Source organism: Macaca fascicularis, chromosome 10, assembly GCF_037993035.2.
Source record: "Macaca fascicularis isolate 582-1 chromosome 10, T2T-MFA8v1.1".
NCBI lineage: Eukaryota > Metazoa > Chordata > Mammalia > Primates > Cercopithecidae > Macaca > Macaca fascicularis.
Window position 1 is genome coordinate 79913339 of NC_088384.1, and position 26458 is coordinate 79939796.

A 26458-nucleotide genomic window follows, 5' to 3' on the forward strand; every position below is an offset into this window, starting at 1 on the left:
ATTCTTTCAATTTAGTAGAAATACATATAAAGATACATAGGCACGTATATCAAAACGTGTGTTTAAATAAGAATGGAAGCTATTTCATGGTGGTATATTAAGCTAAGCCATTGGATCCTAGGCTGACATCTTTCGTTATGTTATTCATTATCACTGATGAAGCGGTTCTCAGAACTTCATTAAACCTGCATAGATCCACTTATGTTTGTGCCAATTCAGACTTACTCATAAAATATCATTAAAGGTGTTCGCTGTTTATGAATGTGGATGTTACAGCAGTGGTGGGAGATATGAGAAGACTCATATATAAAATGTTTGAGATCAAAATATCTTCCTCAACATACTGTTTGGGACAGACTGTGTGAGTTACTAACAATTTCTCCTTCCTCCTACCTTCTTGCCCATGAGAAAACTTCTACTTCTGTCATCCCTTCCCTTCATTCTACCCGAGTAAAAGCGAAAGGTACAAGATACTTGCTTTCCCAGCCTCCTTTGCAGACATTGTGTGGACATGTGATCACTCTTGGCCAATGAAACATGAGAGGAGAAATCTGGTGGCTCTGGGAAAAATATTCTGTCTGTCAAGAAGATGAGATGTGTGAAGAACACTCTTACCTCCCTTTCTGCATGTGGAAGTTCTTTTCGTGTGGATGTGAGGCTTAAAGTTATGGCAGCCATCTTGAAAACTGGGGAAAAGGCCAAGAGTTACAGGAAAGCTGAAAAGTGTCTTCCTACAGAGTTTTCTGTGTGTAATAAAAATAACCTTCTATTGTAAAACTCCTTTGTATTATGGTATTCTGTTATTTGCAGCAGAAAGCATCCTAATGAAAATTGGTGAAATCTATCAGACTTCTGAAATTCTCAGTTAGAAAGTATCAAGGACGCCTTCTTTTTTTGCTAATATAAATATAATTTAGCTACTCCCCATGTGGGCTTTTTATGGTCATAAAAAATTTCTGGCAATTTCCTTCTTTTTATAGTGCTTATCTCATAAGTCATGAATTTTATCTGAAGTGTGATTGTTTCCGATTATTGTGGCTTCCTCCTGATTTTCACAAGTGAAGTTGCTGATTTCAGACTTCCTGAAAAACATGCTGGCAGTTTTCCAAGGAGCATGGCTATTAGGTCCCCAAAAGATGAAAAATTAATTCTTTCCTTTCCCTTTGCTTTCCCTCTCGGTTCTTTCTGCGCTAAGGCCAGTATTTTGAAACACACCTCAAATACTGCTGTTGTAAATCTCCACATGCCCCACCACAAGGATCAAATAAAATATGTGGAAAAGTTCTTTAAATGTAAGAAGACATTCTCCAAGGTGGGGGAGCTGACATTATTACTGTTGTTCTATCTAAACAACATTGCCCCCATGTTAACAATGAAAAACTAAGAATGGGCAAATGATGGTACAGTCTGCCTAAATTATTTTCATAAATGAAACTGAATTTGTCCCTAAAATTGAGATAGTGTCTTAGTTATGACTGTAGCCCTGGGTAATATGGTTATAAAAACCCCAAATTTTTGTTTTTGGTTAACAAACACTTATACAACAGTGGTTTAACCATAGCTATATTTCAGGCACTGTTTAATATACTTAAAAGTAATAACTCTTTTAATTCTTATCATAACTTTTGAGGGAGGAACTTTTATTATTCTCATTTTAATGATGAGGAAACTGAGGCATAAATGGTTTAAGTAACTTGCCAAAGCCACACAGCTGGTAAGTGGCAGAATTGGAATAAATATAATTTTACTTCACATATAAAAATAAATGCATGAAGTTATTTGCTAAATGTGAGAAAGTGTGAATAGGTTCACCACATGTTTCATTTTGCTTTATAAGCAAGTCTGAAAGGAAGAAAAAAATGAGAAAAAAATCTAGTTGGAATTGTTTTATTTTCCTTTTTTAGTTTATTTTCTTTATTTTTATTTTTATTTTATTTTAAGGGGTATAATAGGCATATTTTTCTGGAAATAACTGTACTTCATTAATGTGCACATACTGTGAGAGGGAAATTTTAAACAAAAATATCATACTATGAAAGACTCAACATCTTCTCCTCAATAAGCAGAACTGAATGCATTTACGGCAGGAATGTATTCAGCTTTCTTTTCATTTTTTGCCTTATATGGTTAATTGCAAAAGAAAGCACAAATGCTTTCTCTTCCTGAAGCTATGTGTTTTTTTCAGTGAGACTTTGAAGCTCCTCCCATCAAGGAGTGGAGTTTATTTCTTTGTTTTTTAATCTAGATTTAGTCATGTGATACAGTGTTGGCCAATGGGACATTAGAAAATCTGATATAAGCAGAGGCTGGAAATGTGCTTGAATACTGGAGCTGCTCTTCTCTTGCAACTGTGAGGAACTCTGACCACCACCACAAGAATGAGCATCAGTCTGCTTGACAATGAGCCATATATGATCCAGTTACTGCCATTGTCCCTATAGCCAGCTATTCAACCACAAAGCATATAAATGAAACCATCAGCTACCAACTGACCACAAACAAATGAATACGCTCTAATAACACCTTATGGAACAGAGATAAGCAATCCTACATAAACCCAGCCCAAAGTGCCAACTTACAGTATGTCTCAGTCTGTTCTGGCTGCTATAACAAAAATATTATAGACTGGGTGGATTAATCAACAGACATTTATTTATCACAGTTCTGAGGCTACAAAGTCTAAGATCAAAGTGCCAGCAGATTCTTGTCTGGTGAGGACCCATTTCCTGGTCCATAGACAATTGTCTTCTCATTGTCTGTATACTCATATGGTGGAAGGGGTGAGTGACCTCTCTGGGACCTCTTTTATAAGGGCACTAATTCTATTTGTGAGGGCTCCCCTCTTATGACCTAATCACCTCCCAAAAGCCTTGCCTCCAAATACCATCAAAATGGGGATTAATCTTTGACGCTTGAATTTTGGGCTGAGAGGGGGCATATTGCATCTATAACCAGTGTCCTAAGGAAATTAAAATTTTTAAATTTAAGTCAGCCATTTGTGTATAATATATTACATAGCAAAACTAATTTCCCTGCCTCAGAAGAAAGTAGTATCTGATTCTCCTTTAAAGGGAATAGAAGCTTCCAGTAGAACAAGTGACTTAAAAAAGGAAAGTCTCACCTAATTCTGGAGTTAATGGGGACATAATCACACTCAGAGAAAGTCAAAATTCTGATCAAAATGCTGAAAACTGAGGAAATTTGATTCAAATCCTCCAAGTCTTGATAGAACCCTCACTAACCTCGAGGGAAAAACCATCCACTGAGGGATTGCCTGAAGTCTACAGTAGGGACAAGACTCATTGCAGCCAAAAAGGACTTATTTTTACTTCATCCAGCCTTTCTTTGGGCTTTCCTATGCTTAGTAGCCTTCAGAAGAAGCAGAGCAGGTAATGGCTGTGTGCTTTAACCAGCTCACGGGCATTTCAATGCTGAAAATCAGTCTTAATTCTCTTAGAATGTGTATAATTTCATTGCAATAGCCATGTATGAGCTAATGAGACTTAGGTTCCTTGGCTGAGTTTCCTTTCCTTCTCACCTTAGAGCTCTTGCCACTACCCAGCACCTTTCATTTCCAAAAGATGCCTGAGCACTTCATAAACTTAGCCAGTAGACTTATAAACTTTATGACCAAGGAATAAGTCCACCTCTGGAAGGTAACCTGCTTCTGGTGTGAAAAGTAGCAATTGTTTACATATGGTTAACCTGAAGGCATACGGAGGCCAAGCAATAGGTTTAAAACCCTGAGATTCCTTGGAGCAAGTCCTGGTAGGATTTCCTTTCTTTTATTAAGTTCTCTCCTGCATTGGGTTTAGTTGACTGAGTCCAAAGGAAGTACATTCAATGAATGAACTGAACCCATGACCCTAAGCACCTGTTTAGAATTGGATTTTGTGTAATGACCTGAGACAACCTTCCAACTCTACATGTAGGGAAGCTCAGTATGAAAACAATCTCATGCCCTAAACTCTTTAAATTCAAATAATGTTTTAAAGAAATCTATTAATACATTATCATTTGCCTATTTCTGTGCATTTTACATTAATTTCACACTTTTTATTTTGTGTTTTATTTGTGGAACTAATTTTCCTCCATTAAAGACAGGATCTTTGAATGAGCCATGCTGAGAATGCCTTTAGATCCTATTGCAATAAATATGTAGGAGAGAAAGCACTCCGTGTCTACCTCTTGGTTCATTACTACCATCTCCTAAAAGGATGAGAAATATTTGCTAATCATAATGCTGAGCTCAGGACATTCACCTGGACCCAGTTATGTATGGCAGGGTGGCCAAGGGTTAAGTAGGAACTCTGTTTCTTTTCTCACTCACTTCATGCGAAAGGAGCAATAGCTGTTGAAGCCCAGGAAGCTTGCTTTCTTTACTCTCTTTATGCTCACATTGTGCTGACCACTGCTTGTACCATGTGACCAACTGTAACTGTTAAGACTTGGGATTAGAGGTGAAGGAGGGAGATTCAGTTTTGTCAAACCTTTTTGCTGGTAGGTCTTAAGCACTGAGTTGATGAAAACATGTTCTTGTTTTCCATTGGCTTTTGACCAGTGTGCACTTACTTCTGTTGGTAACCTCAAGATCCCTTGGAAAGTAAATCATAAACAGGAATGGGTTTTGGTATCCCTGGGTCTGCCAGTCCAAATACAATGAGATCCTTCTCCCTGGCAGACTATTTTGAAGATATAAATGTTGATACAATTAATATATTCTTTTTTATTTTTCCAAAGTTGGTTGTTTATATGAAAAATATTAGTTTGCAGCCTAAATCACAATTTACAAGCTATTGATATAATATCTTGGGATCTTTGATTCAAAGTAGTAAAAGCAAATTCTTTTTTTTTTTTTTTTTTTTTTTTTTTTTTTTTTTTTAGTAGAGACGGGGTTTCACCGTGTCAGCCAGGATGGTCTCGATCTCCTGACCTTGTGATCCGCCCGTCTCGGCCTCCCAAAGTGCTGGGATTACAGGCTTGAGCCACCGCGCCCGGCCGTAGCAAATTCTTAACTCCAGAAAGATTCGAATCTATTCACTGCTTCAATATGTTCACTGTGGGAGATTTCCATGCCAATGTATAGTGCTATGACAGAAGCTGTCTTTTGGCTCAGTGAAACCACTCATGTCATATATTTGGGTTTTCTCCTCACTGTGCTCTTCGTGGTGGCAATGGAGATAGGGTGAGCACTATTCTTTTGCTTTATCATAGTGGAATATTATTTGGTGAGCTGCTCAATGTTAAAAGTCTTCCTAGGGAGTGCTCAAAGATGCATAGGGATATGTCAAAAGAATGAACAAGCTAGCCACAAGGGGCTCCTACCGGCCAAAGCTAAGACAAGTTGATCATCAGAATATATAAGACAGTAAAGACAATCAAGGAATCAAGCAGGAATCCATGAGAATACTCTGATGTGTATAAATATATAAACTGATGTAATTGAAAGTTTTATGACTGTTAAGTTATTTACATAGGCTCAAAGTATTTTCTCTCAAAATATTTCTTAATTGCAAAAGTGAAAATAGTAACCTGACAGTGGAAAAGGCTGCCAGAGACCACTTCAACCAAATGATCAAGGTTAACATTACCAGTAATGAGATAAATCAAAATTATCCATCGATTATGAAGTAATCAGCAGAATACAGTATTAGCTCTGTGATATTTCTACCAGGAATATTTGACTTAAATATCATCATGAGGAAAAATAGGACAAATCTAAACCCAAATTAAAGGGCATTCTACAACATAAGTGTCAAGGTTTAAAAAAGTTTAAACAATGATCGAGAAACTTCTACAGACTGAAAAAGATTAAAGAAAATGACAACCACAATGCAAAGTGTAATTCTGAAATGAATTATTTTGCTGTAAAGTTTGTTACTGAGACAATTTGTAAAACTCAGGTGGGATCTCAGGATTAGATGACAGAAATGCATTGACGTTAATTTCCTGATTTGATGGATATGTTGTGATTATGTTATATGGTTAAGAGAATGTCCTTGTTTGTGTAAAATACACTAAAATATTTGAAAGTGTGGGGGAATCAGATTAACATTTTACTTTCAAATGGTTTGGGAAAAAATACTTGCACCAAACTTTCAATAATCAACAGACCACTAAGTTCTCTTAGAGTTATGATCTCAGGCTAATTAGCCATGCAGATTTCTGATGTCTAGTTAAGTAAGGGACACAGAAAGGCAGTCAGAAACGTGAATATGACAAAATTAAAAGTCAAGGATGCTTTATGTTTCAAAGCCAGGGGTTCCCACAGATGCAACATCAGTGCAGGGTTTCAAAGATTAGCTTAAAAGCAGTGATCCTTCTTGTTGAAGTTCCAGAAAGTGCAATGGTGGAGCAGACATTGCTGGTGCCCGGCCATACTAGTGCTCCCCAACAGTCCTTCAACAGCTGCATCTCCATCATTTGCCTAAATACTGTTTGATGATGAGAGTCTGTATTGCTTGGGTACACTGGTTTAATTAAATTTCTTGGGAGTAGTCCTCACCTATTGACTGATGGATGTTAGTGTATAAAGATTCCAGATTTCTTGCTCCACAGAGGGAACAACTCTTGAGTTGCATGTTTTCTACAGCTTCTTGAAGTTCCCCATTGGGATTGACCTGTAGCTGCCCACAGTGGTAACTTGTTTGATAATATATCCTTTATATATTTTGACTTTCTTCTCTTCGTTGAATTATTCCTAACCCTCTTTCTGCAATCACTTGCAAATTAAACTCCATGTACTCACGCCCCAGTCTAACTGTCTGTTTTCAGAAATCTCAAACTGAGACCAATGTTAGGCTTAATTGTTTTTAGTAGGGACCAGCCTAAGTCTATACATGGATTCATATAAAGTTAAAACATCGTTGTAAGTACGAATTTTTCATCTCACTTTAAATCAGAAGATTTTTGTCTTCCTGTGTTCAATTTAAAATTAAATTCTAATAAACTATTGGCTCCTTTAAATGTGATTGGTACCACAAAGATAGAAGGTCTGGACACCTTTCTCAATTTCAAAACATCCATTACTATATACTTAATTGTTACAGTGAATGAATAACACTGTTTGTTCTGGGTAAAGGAGAGAGTTGAAGAGAAAATGCCAAGTCAAACCAAAAATTCAAAGTCAATGTCAAACACTCAAGCTAACCCAGTAGTTTAGATATGTAAGAGATGTAAGAATCTTTCTGCGTAGATTTACTCTGAAGATATGCTTCCTGTAAGAACACACACACATGCATGCACACACATCAGTGGTACAAGAAAATAAATGACTGTCTTTGGGTTTTCACGCATTTTCAGTTTGACTGGCTCTATCAATAGGATGTGGACAAATGAGAAACATTGGGGAGAGAATACAGAGAACTGAGGCAATGGTCAAGTAGAAACTGTTCTATTATGTGCTGTCAGGCTCAAGTGTGAATAGGCCTGCACCTGGAGGAAGGGAAAAAAGGAAGCATTCATCCATCGCTCCTCACATGGGGAGCCAGATAGGGCAAGGGGGCTGTCCTGTCAAGAGAATGATTCAGGAGTCCTTTCTCACTGAAGATTAATCATACCAAAGGGCAAGGGTAAAGAATACCCTGCTCTATTTGCTTCCCAATCTTTCCCCTCTGCCCAAATCCCAAATGCCTCTGTTTTCATATGTCCAGATATTGGTGGAGCAGAGCTGCTGAAAGGTCTGAGATATCTGGGAGACGAATCACTCCATGCAGAAATGGAACAATTAGCTGCGTTTAGTCTAGCACAAATGCCTTGAGAGGTGTCTAATTGAGTGGCCCGCAACAGGGCCAGAAAATGTGGATTTGAAAAGAATCCCACAATTAATTTCTGCATTGACCTAATGGGACGTAATTTGTTAATGTGTACAGAGCCTAGAGTGGGCCTTTCCCATGATGCCCATGGATTTAAAGCGTATGGCATTCCCTTGTGTTTGTGCATACTTGGATGAGTGCTTGAAAAGTAAAGGATGTATTAAATGCAATCTTTTATTTTGCAGCCCATTATTAAATCTGTGACCATTTAAACATAAAACGAGACATTCTGGCATGGTTAAGGCCACACATTTCTCTAGAACATCAGGTTTCGAATTAGGCATTGGCAGTAAATGATTTTGGGCCATTAGGCCATTTTACAAAAATCACATTGCCTTAGGACAATTTTAGAAATAGGAAGAAGGTAAAAGTGTTAAAAACTGAACGTATTTTTATTCAAAAAGTGGAAACAGATTTATCATAAGACTCTTTTGTCCAAGAAAAAAAAACTTATTTCCTTATAGATGCTAAAAATATATTAACTGCACGTGCTCATGGATAAGTGTGTTCTAGTCTAGTCTCTTTTCTTCCTGGTTCCCAGAGAATTAGTAGTATTTTTGTTAATTTTGGTATTTGAAAGAAGAAATTTTATAGTTATTTTTCTAAGTAAAGTAATTGAAGGAATCTAAGGAGACATGACCCTTTAGAATAATAATAATTTATCACTATAATTAAACTTGCATTTTTATAATAATGAATTAGACTTCAGATAGAAGTTATGCTTAGATTTTATCTCTTCTTTTTTCACTCATTTTAGATTCCCAAGTAAGCACTATGTGAACAAAGACACTTAACAACTTGGTAACTGAGTTCTTTGCATGAAAAAATAAGGGAGAAGAAGGAATTGATTCTCAGGAGCTCTTTCTGCTCGGCATTTCCCAGATGCCTCTCTCTGGCTCTATGGTGCCACTGATGACACCATAACCTCCATAATATTTACAGAGACAATAATTAAAATATTGGTGTGAAAAGATGACATTTATTGAACTACACACAAATCTCCCCTTTCTTCTAATGCCTGTCAGGAAAGCAGCTTTTCTGCAGAACTGTACGCTTATGGTTCTTTGTTGTCAGGCTAGGGGGCATGATGTGCAGCAAAGGAGCAAGTGGGACATTGGATTTTACAGTGTTGCAGATCATGTGAACTTATCAGGGGCTGGTTCTGCAGGGGAACAGTCTGACCTAGTACATGAGTAAGGAAGACCAGGGTTGTATATTCATGGAAGAACAATTCTTTGGTCATGAAACAGATAATGGCAAAAAGATAGAGATGGCTGAGAGAGAAAATTCTTTAGAAATGAGTGTATGGTCCTGGTTGCTTTTAGTTCACCACCTCATAGATCCAGCAAAATGCCTAGGACATGGTGGGCACTCGGTGAATGTAAGATAATAATTGTGCATCTGTGTGAATACAGTCCCTTCACCTAAAGCAGAAATGAAATTGAAATGATCCAAAGAGGGGCAATAAAAGTAAGTGTCGGATTGTTGGGGAACATTGTATATAAGCTGCCACTGCACATCCAGAGTTTATGTTTATGCACAGTAATTCAGCTTTTACCTTAGTTGTCCAATGATGTCAAATAACTGGTCAGTTCAGGAAACAATGCAAGTCAAATTCATTGGTTTACTGCATTGGTTGGGAAGCTCAGAGGTAGCCAATAAGCTGGTTTTGAGTGTTCACACACTGGAAATCTCAAAATATTTGGTGAATTAGATATTCAAAAGTAATGAAAGCAAAGTATGAGGGTACTATATTTTTATTACATTTTAAATCAAAAATACCGTTATCTTGTGTTGCTAATGGATTCAAAACTTTACTAGCAAGTGGAATAGCTGCTTATCTGACAGTGCTATGAAATGTTCATCAGCTTTTTTTCAATGTAAGAGGTATGAAAACTATATTAGTGTTCATCTAGTTACTCAGTAATCAATATTGTAGTCCTAAACAAAAATCATTGAAAGAATTCCTTGAGGTTGAAAATTGTGCAAAAAAAAAAAATATTTTTAAAAGTTTGCTTTCCTTATAATAAAATAGAATAAAAAGGTCATCCTTGTTGGAAAAGTGTTGAAATTAATAAACCATTGAGTAATACATGCCATGTGAAAATTCTTACATGAAGAGACTATAAATGCATTCAAACAGAGGTATTCTTAATAGTTTCATCATTCTTATATGATAGGATAAAGTAGCTTCCACCATTTGCTCCTGATACTACACATGCATTCTGACTGAGCATACTTGACCCTTATTTAGCAAAATTTCTCCCTGGATTTCAAAGAATTGTGTGTAGCCTTTGAAATTCAAGCCAAATGACCGGCCGTCATGGCTGTGGCGGAAACAGAGAATGGTTCTTCTTACTATAAAACCATCTTTATGACATCTTCTCACAGTTATTAGTGAGCCGAAGACTCCCACATCCTTTTCATCAGAGGCACCTCCTGCCTTGATTCCTGATTTCCATATGTCCTTCCAGTGGAGAAACCTATTTCTGTATAGTTTTGCTTCTGGGGACATTGCTCTTGGTTAGGCGAAATAATTTATTGTTCCTCGTCACAGTGTGTCGCAAAGTTTCCAGATGTCTTTTCATGTTGGAATCTGTGATCTAGGTAGTTTCCTAAGACCAGAGTTCTTCACTGGCCATAAGAGCAACAAAAATGAATGTACTGTTATTTATATTTGTCTCTGATAATCATGTGCTTGGTTCAGTACATTTACATGCCAGCACATTTTGACCTAGAAGGCAGTTTCTTTAACTTGAAATATGGGTACATCCAAATCAGATAGATAAAACTAAAAAATGTACTAAATGACTGGATACGGCATGACTAATAATTGGCGTGTGGTTTGCTCATTGTGAAGCTCGGTGGTGGCTGTGTTGCTGAAGAAAGAAAGGCTACTTCTGTGAGACAAGACATAAAATTCGAAAAGCTTCCTTTTAAGAAATGTTGAATCTCATTCTGGCTCATAAAATAGTAGACAGGTGTATAAGCAATTTATTAATCATACAATAGCACTTTTCTCCACGATTGCCTGACATGGTTACTTTGATTTATAGGGAAGCCATTCCATGTGAATCTTCCATAATTACAGAAATACATACACTTAGTTTACCCCCCAAAAATTTGACCTATGACTTATAAGTAAGCAGGGATTTGAGAGCAAGATCCATGTGGAATATCAATGGAAGGTAAGGGGGCAAAAAAAAGAAGGTAGAATCTTTATTGCTTTTTCAAACTGGTCCTGCTTGATATGGAAGAATCCAGAAGTGCAAGTAAAGACTCTTTCTACAGTTTGAATTTTAAGATCTCGTACTTGCTTTCTAATTATTACACTTTGAAGATGTCCTGCCATAAGTGAGGTTTGTATGTTTTTTGTTTGTTTGTTTGTGACAGGGTCTCACCCTGTCACCCAGGCTGGAGTGCTGTGGTCTAACTACAACCTCTGCCTCCTGGGTTCAAGCGATTCTCCCACCTCCGTCCCCTGAGTAGCTGGGAGTACAGGGGCATGCCACCACACCCAGCTAGTGTTTATATTTTTTTGTAGAGACAATGTTCCACCATGTTGCCCAGGCTGTTCTCTAACTTCTGGACTGAAGCAATCCTCCCGCCTTGGCCTCCCAAAGTGTTGGGATTACAGGCATGAGCCGCTGCACCCAGCCCATATGTGGTTTTATTTGTCTTGTAAGCAATCCTGTATGTTTTCTAGATGAAAAAGGTGTGGGGGGCATAAGGAAAGAAGACCAATGTGCTTTGTATTTAAATCTGTTCTTTCTCAGAATCAGCTTCAAATAGAGACATGCTGCTACAACCCTCCACTCCCCTCTTGGTACCAAACACCGCTTACCAAATCTTGCTGTCCACCTTTGTGGATAGTACACACTCCCTTCAAGATCAAGAGGGGTAAACCTGGACTTACTAGACTCATTATCTCTCTTTTGAAAGCTGCTGTTTTCTCCTGTGCTCTTCATTAAGCAAGTATTTTTTCATGTACCACATAATATGCATTTTGCTAGAAAGTGTATATATATACACACACTATATATATTATAGATGTACATATGTATTTTATATTATCAATATATACATGAACACACATACACATCTGTGTGTGTGTGTGTTATGAGTACTTGAAGACATAACTATTTGAAAAACCAGAGACCTAATATTCAGTCCCAAAAGAAGAATATGTACAAAGTCTCTATGGCATGAACGGATATAGAGTAAGAAAAATGAAGAGAAGATTAGTGTGGCTGGAATGGAGGGGCTATGTAAAGTTAGTTCATGTGACTAGTGTGGCAAAAGAAAGGAAGTATGAACTCAAATTATAAAGGTCCTAATATGGTTCCAGATAAGACTTGAAATTTAAAATGTAGGCCTTGGTGAAGTTCACGGTTAAACATGTTAGGACAATGTCTAACAGCTAGGTACAAGGACTTTCAATGACAGTTGTGAAACTAAGGTAAATATCTAGGTGAGATCATGGTTTCAGTGTCCAAATAGTGTTGGTAAAAAATAAAGCTCATGAGATAGAAAAAAAAAAAGTGAAATGAATGGCCATAGGTGAAAGGTGAGAGAAACGAAATATCAAGTTGTCTCTGAGCTACTGGTGCCAATTTTTTTCCTTAGCTATCTTTTACTTTCTGTTTAATCTACATTCAACAACCTTTAATGGAACTCCAATATCTACTGAATAAAATCCTACTTCCCAGCTTTGTTGTAAGGAATGCTGTTGGGAATTCTTCCCGATTCCCCAGGCTTTGCCATTTCACAGTATGCAAATCTGAGTAACAAATATTAATCTCTGCATCTCTTTGCCTGGGAGCTTTGTCTAGCCACCAGAGTCCCCTCTGCTTCACACATGGAAAGGCAGAAATACCAAGAGATTAACATTTACTATAGAAGTAGCTCTCAACGAATGACTAAGTGTTGATATATAAAACATACTTCTTTACTCCTGAGAAACAACAAACTTGAGGAGTATGGTCAACACTTTTTTCTGTATTCCCTCAGTGATTAAGCTTCAATTGCCCAAAGTAGTTTAGTAATTCACCCTACAGTGGCTTCCTCATCTTTGTCATCTCACTTCCTTACTCTACCATTGGTGTTTCTGGAACTTTCTAAATTAACATCTTGTACTTATCTAAGGGTCTGCTCCTGGAGAAGCCAAGATAAGACACATGGTATTAATGTAATTTTCAATCAAGCCCCTTATTGTTCATTTTCAAATGCTGCATGTTCTGTGAAGCATACCACTAGCCCTCCAAAGAGAATGTATTCTCAAGGAGAACTTTGTGACTTTCATGATACTGAATCATACATACATCTGTTTCTGCCCAATGAGTGTGACCTTTTAGAACACAAGGAACTGTGTTCTGTCCACATCAGTGTGCCTAATGTTTAGTACAATGCATAGTACATATAAAATGTTGTGATGTTTTATTTTGTGTATTAACTTGACAGAGCCATGAGGTATTCAGATAGTTGATCAAATATTATTCTGTGTATGTCTGCGAGGGCATTTCTGGATAAGTTTAACACTTGAGTTGGCAGATAGAGTTAAAGAAATTTGCCCTCCCTAATGTGGGGTGGGGTGGCGGGAGGCAGAGGGTGCTCATCCAGTCTGTTGAAGGCCTGAATAGCACAAAAAGGCTGACCTTCCTGCGAGTAAGTGAGAACTCTTCCTGTTTGACTGTCTTCAGTCAGTAACATTGATTATTTTTCTTCCTGCTTTCAGAATCGAACTGAAAGGTTGGATCTTTTAGGTCTTGAGTACACTAACTTTTGGACTGTAACTGTACCATTGCCTCTACTGTTTCTCCAGCTTGCCAACTGCTTCTGTTTCTCTGAAAGAACCTAAAAACCTTAATGCAGATTTTGGTATCAAGAGAGGTTCTAAGGAACATAATTTTAAAGATGGGTTTTCTAAATTGTGTCTCTAGTTTTTAGAATTTCCTCTTTGATCTGATTAGATTTAAAGATGCTAATTACTCTGTTTCCAGTAGTAAAGAGAGCACTGATAGAATATGACATTATTTGGAAAAAGATATTCAAAATTATCACCATTGGATACTCCTAGTCAACCACTTATAAGAAACAAGGACCTGGAGTATTATGTTTGTGATACTTTTGAACATTTTTGTCAAACTAATGAATATAATGAGATTTGCTGTTTGCTCCTAATGTTGCTGGACAAAGTGGGAAAACAAAATGAGACAAGGATTTAAATTCTCAAGTCGAGTCCTGCATGAATTACCTGAAACTTTTCATTTGTGCCCTGAAGGAAGTCCTCATCTCCTATACCTGCAGGGCTGAGACTACTGAAACCAACCCAGAATCTCATTCTATGACTGAATGAATTACAAAATTAGTTAAACTCACAGCCTTGCATAGTGTGGAATGTTAAAGTAAAGGCACTGATTGGAAGATAATGAGATTATAAAGATGAATGGAAATCATAAGACCCTGTTGGAACTGGAGATGTTGAACACCTAATTATTTTTAAAATTTATTTTTAAAATTATTGTTATTGATACATAATGTTTGTACATATTTGTCAGGTGCATGTGATATTGTATCACATGCATAGACTATAGAATGATCAAGTCAGGTTACTTGGGGTGGCTGTCACCTTGAATATTTATCATTTTTAGGTATTGGGAACATTTCAAGTTCTCACTTCAAGTTATTTTGAAAAATACAATACATCGTTGTTAACTGTAGTCACCCTCCCTACTCTGCAAGCGAACATTAGAACTTATTCCTTCTATCTAACTGTATGTTTGTACCTACTAATCAACCTCTCCTTATTCCTGACTCCCACTCATACACCCTTCTCAGCCTCTGGTATCTATCATTCTACTCTCTACCTCCATGAAATCAGCTTTTTTCATCTTCCACATATGAGTGAGAGAGAACATGGAAAATATATCAAGTATCATAAGCCATACTTATGATACTTGACACAATGACCTCCCAGTTCCATTCCTGTTGCTACAAATTACATGATTTCATTCTTTTTTTATGGCTGAATAGTATTCCATTGTGTATATATACCACTTTTCTTTGCCTGTACATTAACAGATACTGTAGTTAATTTTATATCTTTGCTATTGTGAATAGTGCTACTATAAACGTGGAGATACAGATATCCTTTTGATATACTGATTTTTTTTCCTTTGGCTGTTTGGGCTTTTTTTGGTTCTATATGAATTTTAGGATTATCTTTTCTATTTATGTTCAACATGATATTGATACTTTGATAAGAATTGCATTGAATCTGATTATTATTGGGCAGTATGGTCATTTTAACAATATTATTTCTTCCAATTCATGAGCATGGCATGCCTTTCCAAGTTTTAGTTTTCTCCCAATTTATTTCATCAGTGTTTTGTAGTTTTTCTTATAGAGGTCTTTCACCTCCTTGGTAAAATTTATTTCTAGATATTTTATTATTTTTATAGCTATTGCAAATGAGATTGCCTTCTTGACTTCTTTCCCAGCTGGTTCATTATTTGGTGGTAGAAATCCTACTGATTTTTGCATGTTGATTTTTTATTCTACTCTTTACTAAATTTATTTATTATATCTAAGAATTTTTTGATGGAGTCTTTAGGTTTTTCTAGGTATAAGATCACATCATCTGCAAAGAGGGACAGTTTGACTTCCTTTGTTTCAAAGTAGATGGCTTTTATTTCTCTTGACTGATTTCTCTGGCTAGGACTTCCAGAACTATATTCGATACAAATAGGAGCACTACATTCTAATGAGTTTCATCCCTAGTTAGAGTGGTCTCCCCACTTCTATCTGTGGGGATTAATCTGATTTCCAGAGAAATGGTAGTGGCCTCTCCAGAGGCAGTTGCCGTGCAAGACAATGCTGATTTTCCTCAAGTCCCATCCCACTACCCTTCTCCTTCTAGACCTATTCAAGTCTATTCAAGTTAGATTCGAGTCTGATCAGGTCCTTAATGATGAGAAACAAAGTGTGACCCCTGTGGAGATGTGCCATACTTCAAAAGAATTACTTGAATTTCCTAATTTATGTAGACAAAAATTCAAGAAACATATGTGGCAAAAATATTAAAGGTGTGGGATAGTGATGGAAGACACATAAAGTTGTAGCAGGATTAATTTATTGATATGAGCTCAGTAAGCAGACAATCTGCATTCATTGTTTCAGATTGAGGTGAATTTGAAAGGACTCTGAGAGTTTGTTTGATTGGTTAGTTGGTTGAAAACTGAATCAAAAGGTGACCTACAGTAAACAAGTTAGAAATGCCATACTTGCTTTGGTTTAATGTATGGTAAGGGATTCACAGGTTTAGAGAGATTGGAATATTAGAGTGGGTTTGTCATTTTCAGTTTAATGTAAAGACACATGCACATGTATGTTCATTGCAGCACTATTCACAATAGTAAAGACATGGAATCAACCTAAATGCCCATGAAAGATAGGCTAAAGAAAATGTGGTACATATATTCCATGGAATACCATGCAGCCGTAAAAAAGAATGAGATTATGTCCTTTGTAGAAACATGGATGGAGTTGGAGGCTGTTATTCCTAGAAAACTAACACAGGAACAGAAAACCAAATACCGCATGTTCTCACTTATAAGTGGGTGCTAAATGATGAGAACATATGGACACATAGAGGGGAGCAACACATACTACTGGGGTCTTTCACAAGGTGGAGGGTGGAGGGAGGGAGAGAATCAGGAAAAATCACTAATGGTGGTAGCTTTAATACCTTAGTGATGAGATAGTCTGTACAACTAACCCCCGTGACTCAAGTTTACTTATGTCACAAACCTGCACTTGTACCCTCAAACTTAAAATAAAAGTTAAAAAATAAAAATAAAAATGTCTATTTGCCCAGTCTAGGAAGACTCAGAAGGCATACCTTTTGCCATGGCTGTGAGAAATAAATTTGTGAGTGGAGTCCCTTCATCCTTGAAGAGGTCTCTGTAACTCTTCTCTGTCTGCCAGACCTTACAGTGAGAGCTGTTGACAGTAGGAACTCTGGTCACTGAATTGGAAAACACAATTCAGCTGGAGCAATTTGATCCTGGCAAATGGGCAAGGGACAATTGGTGGCATTCAACCACTAAAAGTAAGATGGGAGTGGTTGTTGTAATAGACAGCAGAATCAAAGCAGCGATCAGAATAACCTGACCTTCTCAGACCTATGGTGTTGGAACAAGATGAATTTACTGATACTGCCTAGTTGATCGCGGCATTTCTAGAAGTGAAAGATAGGAAAAATAATAAATTCTTAATTTTTCTTATAGCAAAACAATTCTAGTTCAGTGAATAAAAATATAACCAGAATGATAAAACAGAGGGTCACTGCCCCCCAATCAATTCCCAGACTAAACATGTTTACATTTCCAAGACCCATGGCATGAATAGAAGGTCAAGTCCGCTTGAGAAAGGACACTGTTTTGGTCTGTTTTGTGTTGCTATAAGGCAATACTTGAGGCTAGGTGATTCATAAGGGAAAGTGGTTTATTTGGCTCACAGTTTTGCAGGCTGTACAAGAAGCATGGTAATAGCATTTGTTTCTGGTAAGGACCTCAGGAAGTTTTCAGTTCTGGTGGAAGGCAAGGGGAATGCAGGCACGTCACATGGCAAAAGAAGGAGCAAGAGTGAAGGGAGGGATGCCAGGCTCTTTTCAACAACCAGCTCTTTAGTGAACTAATAGAGCAAGAACTCATTTATTATCACAAGGAGAACATGAAGCCATTTATGAAGAATTCACCCTCATGGCACAAACACCACTCATTATGCTCCACCTCCAACACTGGGGATCAAAATTTAACATGAGGTTTGGAGGGAACAAATATCTAAACTATATTAGACTCTGGTACACTGTCAAAAATTTGTGGTTTTTTTTTTCTCCTAGACTTCACCGAAGTGATCTATGACCTTTTACCAGGATAACTGTGCATTAAGAAAAAGGATATAATTATACCCTTTTTGCACTACTAGACAGTTGTTCTGGACAAATCCTATTTTCAGGAGATCTAAGACATCACTGTTGTCCACCAGTCAGAGTAGGGGCTTATGGAAGTCAGGTGACCAAAAAGGTTTCAGCTCAGATTCTTCTCATAGAGGGACACATATGTCCCTGACCCCAGCCTGTGGTTATTTCCCTGGTTCTGGAAGACATAAGTGGAATAGGCATAGTTAGCAAATGACAGAATCCCAACATTTGTTCCCTTACCTGTGGTATGAGGGCTACTATGGTAGGAGAGGCCAAGTGGGAGCTACTAGAAAAATCTCTATCTAGGAAAGTAACAAATCAGAAGCAAGTAAAGTATTACAATGATTAGTGCCACCACTAGGAACTAGAAAAATGCAGGGTGGCAATTCCCATTCCTAAGCATGACTATTTGGCCTGTGCAAGAGACAGATGAACCTTGGAAAATGACAGTGGATTATGGCAAGCTTAACAAGATAGGGACTCCATTAGCAGTTGCTGTGCCAAATGTTATTTCATTGCTTGAGCAAATTAACACTTTTCCTGATACTTGGTATGTAGCTATTGATCTGGCAAGTGCTTTTTAGTCCATTCTTGTCAAAGGGACCATAAGAAGCAGTTTTCTTTAAGTTGGCGTGGCCAGCAATACTTCTTCACTGTCCTATCTCAGAGGCATATCAACTCTTCAGCCCTATGGCATAATTTAGTTTGCAGGGATCTCAACTGAGTTTCTGTTGCACAAGGTATCATGCTGGTCCTTGACATTGGTAGCATAATGCTGACTGAACTTGGTGAACAAGAAGTAGCAACTATACGTCTATTCTAGACATATTGGTAAGACATTTGTGTGTCAGAGGGTCGTTCTACCACACTTTCGTTATCTAGGGGCCCAGTGGTATGGGGCATATTGAGGAATTTCTTATAATGTGCAGGATAATTTGTTTCATCTTGTCCTGACTACAGCTAAAGAAGAGGCACCACAAGAAAAGTGGACCTTATTGGATTTTGGAGGCAACCCATTTCTCACTTGGTGTCTTGCCCCAGCCCATTTACCTGGTGATACAGAAGCAATTAGTTTTGAGTGGTGCTCAAAATAAAAGATGCTTCTGCAACAAGTTCAGGCTGCTGTGCAAGCTGCTCTGTCATGTAGGGCATGTGCTCCAACAGATCAAACAGTGCTTGAAGTGATAGCAGCCAATAGAGACATTATTTGGAGCCTTTGGCAGGACCCCTAAAGGTGAATCACGGAGCAGGCCCTTAAGATTTTGGAGCAATATCCTGCCATGCTGTCCTCTGTAGTTAATTACTCTATGTGTGTGTGTGTGTGTGTGTGTGTCTGTGTGTGTCTCTCTGTGTGTGTGTGTGTGTGTGTGTGTGTGTGTAGCAGTTCTTGGCCTGCTACTGGGCCTTTATAGAGGCCGGGTGCTTAACATGGGCTAGTAAATTACCAGGTGACCTGAGCTTCCTATCAAGAACCAGCTAGTATTTGACTCACTATTCCATAAATTTGGATGTGTACAACAGAGCTCCATCATCAAATGAAAGTGGTATGTATCTAATTGGACCCACACAGGCCCTGAAGGCTCAAGTTAAGTTACACAAAGAAGTAGACAAAATGTCCACGGTCCTCAGTGCTGCTATATTACTGTCTCTTTCCCAGCTTGTACCCATGGCTTCATGAGACGCTTCCAAGGGATCAGTTGACAGGGGAAGAGAAGATTTGATGTCTCAATCTATCCATGTTGCTGTTAAACAGTACCTGAGACTGGGCAATTTATAAAAAATCGAAATTTGTTTCTCACAGTTCTGGAAGCTGGAAGATTGAGATCAAGGCACCAGCAGCTTCAGTGTCTGGTGAGGGCTCGGTCTCCGCTTTCGAGATGGCTCCTTGTTCCTGTAACTCACACAGTAGAAGGGCAGAAGGGCAGAAGGGCAGAAAAGGCCTAGATGGTTTCTTCTAGCTCTTTTATAAGAGAATGAATCCCTTTTTGAGGTCCGAGTTTGCATGGCCGAATCATCTCCTAAAGACCACACTTTTTAATACTGTTGCATTAGGGATTAAGTTTCAACATGAATTTTAGAGGGGGCACAGACATTCAAAGCATAGCAATTGGGATTGATTCACAGATGTTTCTGCACAATATGAATGCAGGATCCCAATGGACAATTAGAACACTGCAGTCAACTTCAAAGACATTCCTGAAGAATAGAGGAGAAAAAAAAATATCCTCCCAATGGGTATAAATGTGAGCAATCTACCTGGTTGTTGATGTTGTTCAGAAGGAGAAATGGCCTTATGTATGACTATACATTAATTCATGGGAGGTGGCCAGTGGTTTCCCTGGATGGTCACGGACTTGGGAGAAACATGACTAGAACTTTGAGGAAAAGGTATGTGAATAGATATCTCTGAGCAAGCAAATAATGTGAAGATATTTGTGTCCCATATGGATGATCACCAGTGGATTACCTCAGCAGAGTAGGATTGTAATGATCAAGTGAATAAGATGACTTATTCTCTGCATATGTGTCAGCCTCTTTCCCCATCCAGTCCTGTCATTGCCTGATGAGCTCATGAACAAAGTAGCCATGGTAGTAGGAATGGACATTATGCGTGGGTTCAACAACATGGACTTCAACTCACCAAGGCCAGCCTGGCTGTGACCACTGCTGAGTGTCCAGTCTGTCAGCAACAGAGACCAACAATGAGCCCCTAGTATGGCACCATTCCCTTTGTTGATCAACCAGCTACCTGGTGACATGATTACATTGGACTCTTTCCATCATGGAAAGGGCAGTATTTCCAGTACTTTCTTTCTGGAATAGACACGTATTTTGGATACAGATTTGCTTTCTATGCATGCAATACTTCTGTAAAAACTCATCTGTAGGCTTACAGAACTCATCAGCCACCACCATGATATTCCATAAGGCATTGTTTCTGATTAAGGAACTCACTACCCAATAAATGAAGTGTGACAATTACCCATGTTCATGCAATTCACTGTTCCTCATTATCCTGAAGCAGCTGGATGGATAGAACTGTGTAATGACCTCTTGAATACTCAGTTGCAGTGTCAGCTAGGTCGCAATACTTTGTGGGACTGGAGAATGGGACAGGAGAAAGATTCTCCAGCAGGCTGTGTGTTGTCTGAATCAGCCTCCAGTACGTGGTGCTACTTCTCCCACAGCCAGGATTCATGCGTCCAGGAATAAAGCGGTGGAAATGGGCCAGGTACCACTCACTATTATCCTCTAGTGATCTACTAGAAAGTTTTCCTTCCCGTTTTCACGGCCTTATGTTCCCCTGACCTATACAGATTTTAGTTCCGCAGTGGGGAACATTGCTACCAGGAGACACAGCAATGATTTCATTTCACTGGAAGTTAATGCTACATCGTCACTTTGGACTCCTCCTGTATCTGAATCATCAGAAAGAGGGAAATTACTGAATTACTGTGCTGAGTGGGGTGATTGGTCCTGACTCCCCAGGGGGAAATTGGACTACTTCTCTATAATATGTTGGGCATGCAGCAAATCCCTGAAGGCATCTCTTAGTTTCACCATGTCCTGTTATTAGGTCAAAAGGAAATTATAACACCCAATCAAAGGAGGACACTGATATCCAGACTTTTCAGGAATGAAGGTTTTACACCATCAGGTGAAGAACCACCACAGATGAAGTGCTTGCTGAAAGCAAAGAGAATATAGAATGGATAGTGAGGAAAGATAGTTGTAAATACCAGCTATAGCCAACTACGTGACCATTATCAAAATGAGGACGGTATATGTCATGACTATTTCCTCCATATTTTGTTATGAATATGTCTGTATAAGAAAACAGTATCATTTAACCTCCCTCACCTATTCCCTTATTATGTAACATAAGAGGTATTGACTTCATATATTTGTGTTGTTAATTTTATGTGATAGTATTTAAGTTATAAGATATCAACGAGAAGAGTAAAAGTCACTCAACTTTACCTGCTCTTTGGGGAAGAGATTAGTTATGTGCAGAATAGTTCTATCATGTTTTATGAAATTATGGCCTTGCTATGTTCTTTATTTGGAGATTAAGTACGTATACTAGTCCGTTCTCAGGGTGCTAAGAAGAATACCCAAGACTGGGTAATTTATAAAGAAAGAGGTTTAATTGACTCGCAGTTCCGTGTTGCTGGGGAGGCCTCAGGAAATTTACAATCTTGCCAGAAAGCAAAGGAGAAGCAGATACCTTCTTCACAAGGTGGCAGGATGGAGTGAGCGCAAGCAGGGGAAATGCCAGACACTTACAAAACCAGCAGATTCCAGTGTGTCCAACATGGTGAAACCCCATCTCTACTAAAAATACAAAAATTAGTTGGGTGTTGTGGTGGACACCTGTAATCTCAGCTGCTCAGGAGGCTGAGGCTTGAGAATCACTTGAACCTAGGAGGCAGAGGTTGTAACAAGCCAAGATGGCACTACTGCACTCCAGCCTGGGTGACAGAGTGAGACCCTGTCTCAAAAAAAAAAAAAAAAAAAAAAGATCTCACATGAGGAGACTCACTCATTAGCAAGAGAACAGCCTGGAAGAGACCGCCCCCATGATCTAATTACCTCCACCTGGTCCTGCCCTTGACATGTGGAGATTACAATTCACAATGGGATTTTGGGTGGAAATATAGCCAAACCATATCAGTATGGTTTAAGGAGATGCGTATATGTGCCAAGATGAGAAGGGGTAGCATTGTGATAGTAAAGTTTATGTATCAGCTTTGCTGGGCCATGGAGTACCTAGACATTAGGTCAAACATTTTGGGCCTTTCTGCAAGGGTGCCACTGAATGAGATTAGCATTTGAGTAGGTAGGCTGAGTAAAGCAGATTGACATCTCTAATGTGGGCGGGACTCTTCCAGTTAGTTGAAGGAGGCCCTAATAGAACAAAAAAGTTAATCCTCCTGCAAATAAGAGGGAATTTCTGTCTTAGTGCTGGGACATTGGATTTTTTCCTGCTTTTAGACTCATGTTGAGACATATTTTCTTTATGGGTTTTTTCCAGTACAGCATTTTGGACTGGAAATATGCCGTAAGCTCTCTTTGGTTCCCAGTTTGCCAACTGCAGATTGTCAGCCTCCATAATCACGTAAGTCAGTTTCTTATAATGAATATCTATCTATCTATAAATATATAATGAGTGTGTGTGTGTACATAGACACATGCCCATATATATGCATCAGGAGATTCAGTTTACCCATTCCAATGTTAATTTCATTCAGTAGCACCTTCATAGACACGTCCAGAATGTTTGACCTACATGCATAGAGAGATTAATTATAAGAAATTATGTACACAGATACTTATCAGTTCTATTTCTCTGGAAAAATCTAATACAGATTTCAGAATTTTTTTTTTTATTTTTAATTAAATGAAGTTCAGTTCCTTAATTGGGATTTGCAGAAAAAAACTGTATAAGCTGAGAAGCACTTAAAGCTTTTTATTCTGGAATTTAAACAAGCTGATTTGAGTAGTGATTTCATACCTCCACATGTCCTGGAATTTGAGATTGAAATTCAAGGCTGCATTTGGTTTACCTGTGAAGCCTAAGTTCTAATCACATTTCAATAGTAGAGATGAAAATCTGGGTGGAGAAACATAATCCAGCAACTGCATACAGTGTGCCAACTTTGTGTTAGATTCTGAGAGGTGCATAATGAGGAGAAGTGACCTCATGGAACACTGCACCTCGCGGGAAAGGAAGACCTTCTCCATGTAAGTGCACAAGTAAATTCATAACCACAAATGTGGATACTATTTCAAGGGATTTAGTAAATTACCTGAGAGTATTTGTGATAGAGGCTTAATTGCCTCTAAATTATCAGAGAAAGCTTGTTAAGGAGGTGACAGGTAATGTAAAATCTGAAGGATGTGGAAGAAGTGACCAAGTGAAAGGCAGAAGGAAGATTATCCTAGAACAAGAGAAAGCTTGTGGAAAGACCCTAGGGCAAAGACAGAGGGACAGAAAAAGTCATTAAGGCAACACAACAATGGGTAACTGGATATTTAATTCTCAGAACAACTATTTCAGAAAGTCTATTTATTGTTGCATCTTCAATTTACATAACTCTGAATACTTACATATAAATATATTTGTGTATATATAAAATAACATATACATAAACGTTATACAAGTGTTTGAATAAAAATGATATAGTTTATACAATTGCTCAGCTGTTTATTCATAGATGTAGTTGTAAAATTTACACATGTATTTGTAAACACCAAGAAAAACTACGTGTCCTGTTTTAAATATCTTTACTGGCAATACCTGAAAATACCACCAGATGGTGATGTTTCTCCTAAAAGAATGATACTTCCTTTTTTTTTTTTTTTTTAAATGATATTAATTAATTCAAAATTTAATGGTGTCCTTGTCTGCTAATTCTAACGTGAGAGAGTTTAGGATTCATTGGGAAGGTCTGATTGACTTCGTCATAATGAATTGTATCTTTCCGTTCTTTGCATGCCTGTAAATTGTTGGTTGAATACCAGATATTGTGAAGTTTTGCTTCCTGGGTGCTGAATAGTCTTTTACTTACGTTAATATGCTTGAATTTTGTTTAGGAATACAGTTAAATTACTTACTTAATAGTAATAGTTTAATCCTCCTGAGTCTTGTTTCTGAAATGTGTTAGGTGGCATGAGCACACTCAGTCTTGGTCTGATTGTTACCCATTACTAAGGCAAGATCTTTCTGTGCACTCTACACAGTGCCCCTTGAATCTTGAGGTTTTGTAACTAACCTGGCTGATGGGAATGGGCACGATTTCCAATCTCTTGCGAATCCAGTTAGACAGGACAGTGGCAAGTTTTTCAGGTGGTTCTTTCCTCAGTCTCAAGTAGTTTCCTCATATACACAAACAAATCAAATACAAAAGGGAACCCTCGACAGACCTCCAGTGTCTTCTCTCTCTACATCTCTCTCCTCTCTGGTGCTCTGCCCTGCCAACTTCAGCTACATTGTTCTCTGCAGACTGTCAGATCTAATATCAATAAGGAATTTGTTGAGATTTTCCTAGGTACTCGAGACAGTCACCTGGGGTAACTGAAAGACTCATCTCATTTGACTTCCATCGCTCAGCAATCACTCGCCCTTCTTGCCTCATGTCCAGTGTCTGGCAAACTTTTGTTTCATAAGTTTTGTGTTTTTCAGTTGTTCTTCCTTGGCCAGAAGTAGAAGTCACTTCTTACTTTTTAACCAAAGATTTCTGATAACTTGTTTTGTGGGGGGGGGGGGGGTGTGTAATTTAATTTAATTTTTTTTTTTTTTTTTTGAGACAGAATCTTGCTCTGTCACTCAAGCTGGAGTGCAGTAGCACCATCATAGCTCATGGAGCCCTTGAACTCCTGGGCTCAATCAGTCCTCCTGCCTCAGTCTCCTAAGTAGCAGGAACATACAGGTGCATGCCACTGTGCTTGGCTAACGTTTCATTTTGTTTTGTAGAGACAGGGTCTCACTATGTTGCTCAAGCTGGTCTTGAACTCCTGGGCTCAATCAATTCTCCTGCCCCAGCCTCCCAAAGAGTTGGGGTTACAGGTGTGAGCCACCACACCTGGGGTCTGTTTTATTGTTCTTGATATTGACTCATTCAAAATATACTGTGCAATTGCTGTGAACTACGGTAGTGCTAGGCTAGGGATATCAATGTGATCCTGTAACTGAACAAATTAAACACAGAAATGTTTAGATACAGAAATAAGAAGGTAGGTTTTTGTTTTTTTTGTTTTTTTTTTTTTTTGCTTGCAATTCACAATCATGTGCCTCATAACAACATTTAGGTCAATGATGGACTTCATATACAATGATGGTGCCATAAGATTATAAGATAGTATTTGTACTGGACATTACCTATGTTTAGATATGTTTAGATACACAAATACCATTGTGTTACAATTGCCTATAGTATTCAGTACAGAAACATACTATACAGGTTTATGGCTTAGGAGTAACAGACTATACCATATAGCCTAGAAGTATAGTAGGCTATACCATCTAGATTTGTGTAAGTACACTCTATGATGTTCATACAAGGGCAAAAATTACCCAACTGCACATTCCTCAGGAGGTATTATCCTCCTCATTTAGCAACAAATGACTGTAGTTTTGTTTTACTGGATTTTTCTAAATGATTATTTAAAAAAAACTGAACATTTTTTTGAAGACAAAGGTAATGACACTAACGTGAAGGCTTCTTTAGAAGACGGGTCATGTCACACAATTCTTTAGTTGAGAAGGTTGAAGTGGAACCATTGAGTGTTATAGACCAGAACTTCTCAACCTTTAACATGCATATGAATTATGATCTTGTCAAAATGCAAATTTTGGTTCCAGAGGACTTGGATGAGACCTGAGATGCTGCATTTGTAATAAGCTCTCAAAGGATGCAGGTGCTCCTTAGTGATGTACTGAATTCGGCGAATAAGAGTCATCTGTGGCTGGGCACAATGGCTCATGCCTGTAGTCCCAGCACTTTGGTAGGCCGAGGGGGTGGATCATTTGAGTTCAGGAGTTCAAGACCATCCTGACCAACATGGTGCTACCCCATCTCTACTAAAAATTACAAAAATCAGCCAGACGCTAATTTGTGTGGTGCGCACCTGTAATCCCAGCTACTCAGGAGGCTGAGGC

At 38.3% G+C, this 26458-nt stretch overlaps 1 long non-coding RNA gene across 3 annotated transcripts in view; it reads left to right on the forward strand.

Annotated features, from left to right (window-relative positions):
• Nucleotides 1–26458, forward strand: part of LOC135965367 (uncharacterized) — a 276715-nt gene that overhangs the window by 24724 nt on the left and 225533 nt on the right. Inside the window, exon 3 of one of the 3 annotated variants that reach the window (XR_012418424.1) lies at nucleotides 22832–22958. The exons of the other annotated variants lie outside the window; for them this stretch is intronic. This is a non-coding gene — a long non-coding RNA (uncharacterized lncRNA). Of the gene's footprint in view, nucleotides 1–22831; nucleotides 22959–26458 lie in introns of those variants that run through there. 3 annotated transcript variants of the gene reach the window in all.